This window comes from Phaethon lepturus, unplaced genomic scaffold (assembly GCF_000687285.1).
Source record: "Phaethon lepturus isolate BGI_N335 unplaced genomic scaffold, ASM68728v1 scaffold27569, whole genome shotgun sequence".
Taxonomy (NCBI): domain Eukaryota; kingdom Metazoa; phylum Chordata; class Aves; order Phaethontiformes; family Phaethontidae; genus Phaethon; species Phaethon lepturus.
In genome coordinates this window covers 45,261-49,389 of record NW_010563510.1, presented here as the reverse complement: position 1 = coordinate 49,389, position 4,129 = coordinate 45,261, and positions in this window count along the sequence as shown.

Genomic DNA, 4,129 nt, shown 5'->3' with positions numbered 1-4,129 from the left:
AATGAGCATCGCTGCGTGCCAGAGACCCCCCGTGTGCTGTAGCCCTTGTTTGCACATCGCCAGAGCAGCCCGGCTGCCTTTAGGCTCAGAACAATAAAAGGAAAAGGTGCTGCCGTGGAGTCTCGAGGGGCTGATCGGAGCAGTTTTAGTCCTCTGGAAGTTTCTGGGGTTGTTTCGCAGCTCCATCGAGGGGGGAACCCGAAGCGAAGCCCCTGTGCTGCAGCAAAGACCAAGTAGGGAGAAGTCTCCTCCTTGCATGGAGCTTCTCGAGGCTGTTGGTGTGTTGATGGGAAGTGATTGCTGGCCATATGGCTAAAAAAGAGATGAGCTTTATAAGCAATAGGTCTGTCTCTGTATCAAAGAGGAAAGATAAGAATCTTCCTTAACCGTATAAATCATCTACGTGGCTTCAGCCTCCCACAGTCTACGTTAAGTTATACACTTACGTGTATATATAAGTTATATACGTACATTAAGCATGCTGATGTGACTGGAGGGGGGCCCGACTGCCTCGCCTGGCAGCACGCACAAGCCGTGCGACTTGTTCTTGTTTCGACGCTCTTGTTTTGCTAACAGTCATTGGAAACATTCAGGTTATTGATAAAGGATTGACACCGGGAGCATGAGGTGCTGCAGGTCCTCTCCTAGGCAGTTAGTGCATACATGGCCCTACCCTGAAGGTCAGAAACGTGAGATTGTCTTGCCTTGAGCTTAGCCATCTTTTTGCTGGGGGCTGCTCCCCAAGTCTAACACGTTAGCCGCTGACCTGCTCTGAAATTTCCCTTTGAGAAATTTTCCCATCTGTGGACTTTGGCTTACTCTGGAGGCAATAGATGACAGGGAAAGCAAACGAGCCTTACTCTGAATTGAGCTAGAAGCTTATTGCAATAGGCTTAGTTTACTGCAGGTACTCTGTGTCCGACATCTCCTACAGCCCATGGAGACCGATCCTCCAAACCACCACGGAAGGCTCTTCCATCTGCTCATCAAATGACCTTTGAACATGCTGAAATCTGTTGTCTCTCACTGAAGTGGAATTTAGAGTAGCCCGAGCTAAGCTTTGAGTCCAGCTCCTCAGTGACAGATACCGTTCCTGCTCTGATGAAATGGGCATCAGATACATTCTGCCATCTCGGATTAGTGCATCGGCACAAATCTCTACTTACACCTGATTTAGAGACGTAATGGGCATGTAGCACTGAGTGTGCTGGTGTGCATTTCACCCCTAAAGCACCCTGTCTGGTCTAATGGCTTGTAGGAGTCCATCTGTGCCTACCTGATGTCACTAAGCTTGCAGCTGACGCTGAATACTTGTGCTATTTCAAAGTTGTCCATTCCCTGGGCGGTTGTTAGAAGCAAAAGGGCAGCTGGGTTACTGCTGTTTCCACAGAATCACAAAGGTTGGAGAAAAGACCTTTGAGATCATCATGTCCACCCATCAACCCAACACCCTGGGTTTTGTCCACTAAACCATATCCACGTCCACACGTTTTTTGAACACTTCCAGAGATGGCGACTCCACCACCTCCCTGGGCAGCCTGTTCCAATGCCTGACCACTCTCTGAGTAAAGAAATTTTTCCTAATGTCCAGTCTAAACCTCCCCTGGCGCAACTTGAGGCCATTTCCTCTCATCCTATTGCTGGTTACTTGGGAGAAGAGACCAACCCCCACCTCACCACAACCCCCTTTCAGGTAGTTGTAGAGAGCGATGAGGGCTCCCCTCAGCCTCCTCTTCTCCAGACTGAACAAGCCCTGTTTTCCCTCAGCAGAACTTTAAACATCAAAGGAAATCCGCACTTCTCATTTTATGATCCATCAACTTCCCTCCCCACCCACAGATGCCATTTCCTGATGTTTTTAGATGGAACACCACATGCAGATATGTCATGTAAACTACAGTAATACTAGCACTGCCTTGATTTTTATCTAGACCCTCTGTTTTAGTAGTAGTTTTTGAAAGCTAGGGATCCAGAGATGGGAGGTTCCCTGTGAATCTTACCTTTTCCCATCAGGAGAGGAAAGAGCACAAGTCTTAGCGGTTGGCATTGCGGAGAAATTCCAGGAAATACGAACAAGAAACAGCAAGAAAAATACCCCAGATGAACAGTTTGCTGCTTCGGCAGAGAAAGGATAAAAGAGGATTGAGAAAATGAGCATGCGGGCATGGGATGAGTCTTAACGTGGTGTTGGAGAGAACCTCCATGCTCTCGATCTGTCTTCAGACTTCGGTGGTCTCTTCGGTTTAGGTGTCTGGGCCTCATTTGGGCTTTACATCCTCAAAATCTCTGGTTATGCAGGTGTGCTGCCTGTGGCTGCATTTGTCGTGGGAACGTTTTGAAACGGATCGCACGGTGCCTTTTGCTCTTTGCCCAGGGTCATGGTGGACAGGATTCCCTTCCTCGCCATTGAATTGAGAGGCTTGGACAGAGAATAACCTGCCACCCCTGTCCTCCCTCATGCCAAAGAGCATCATCACGGGCTGCTGACGGCTCGGGGGCAGTTTGCCATGACGTGGGACCTCTACCTGCTCAGAGGTTGTTGAAAGCTTTCCAGACGCAGCTCAACATTGGTGAAGCCATGTGAAACCAACTCCTCAGCCAGCCCAGCACAGAGAATCACAGGAGGTCAAGAGAGTGATGGCACCACCGTCAGGACTCTCCATCAGGACTCCTGACCTCCTGGTGACCCTCCTGATGAGCACTGCCTCAGACTACACCAGCAGGAACTGGAGTAATCTGTGGTTCTTCCCACTGCAAGGGATTTGCTCGCTTGTCCGTGGGGAAGCAGGCGTAGGGCGGAGATGGAAAAGAGTGGGTAGAGGCCTTGACTCGGCTGCATGGCCGCGTGTCGGTTCCTGGGCAGCGATTTGATTTGTTTGCATTGTCTGACAGGTCTGTGCACTTGTGTCTCTTTCCCCCAAACACGAAATGGTGAAAATATGAATGAATAAAGACACAAGTAAAATTACAAGTGCCGCTACTTTGCCTTCGGCGTGCTCAGAAATACCCAGATGGGAATGTGCTCTCTGCTGCAGATGATTAATCACAGAGGGATTACAAGGAGAAATATGACACTGGTAAATGTTTGAGATTAATTGGAAAGGGCATCTGCATTGACTAGGTTTATTCATGCTTTGTTGTCAGTCCTATCGCTTCCAAGGGAGCTGCCCTGGCACTTGCAAGTTACTTTTGTTTTTTTTAAACTTTGAATGTGCATTTAAAGAATCTGAATTACTGTAATTGTTTACTAAATTGATTAACAAGTTACCCTGTAGAAACACTCAATCTTGTCCATTCTGTATGTCTGCAAGGCTATTCTGTCCCCCTTACTCCTAATTCGTTTATCAGCCTAATCTAATGTGATGCATTTTATCCCATTTAAACTTATAAACTGTAGTTTATCTAGTGCAGCCTGTCTAAGCTGTTTGATCTGTCTGACTGTTGGATACTTATTGCAGCTTCATCCTTGCCGCAGGTTGGAATTTTCTCGCCTGTTACTGGATTTGATGCTCTCCATAACCATAAGGGAAGGTTTTTACCCCGTTTTTCAGACAGGGCCTGAAGATACAAGAGTTTGAGTGACTTTCTCATCATTATAAAAGTAAGCCAGTGGCAGAGCAAGGAATAAATCCCATTTTGCTTTCCTACCGTGTTAGAAATTAAAATAATCCTGATGAGCATGCACTGCTTTCACGGATCCCTGGGTTTTCTTCTGGCATCCTGGCTATTCACAATGACATGAGAAGTGTTGAGTATGAGAGTATGTGGTGAAAGCTGGTAGAGAGTGAGGTGTGGGGTAGATTGCAGCATGGGACGTGGGGTCTTCACCTTGCACTCGGAGGTCTGTGGACACGGGGGCTCGTACCTGATGGAGAGAAGTGAGTTGCAAACACCATGTGAGTGTTTGGGAGCAATGGGAGAAGGAGGCTGGACCTTGAGGCTATGGCCACTGGGAAGAAGCATGCTGGATGGATTTGCTGCACCAGTCTGGTTCAGGAGCAAAAGCAACAGGCACCCGATGCAGCAGCTTCCCTGTGTTTTAAATGTTCTTGACTATCAGTCGTCCCAGTGAGCAGCTGGGGCTTGGCTGGGCACCGTTTAGCACGGGAAGGCAGGGGAGGAGGGAGCA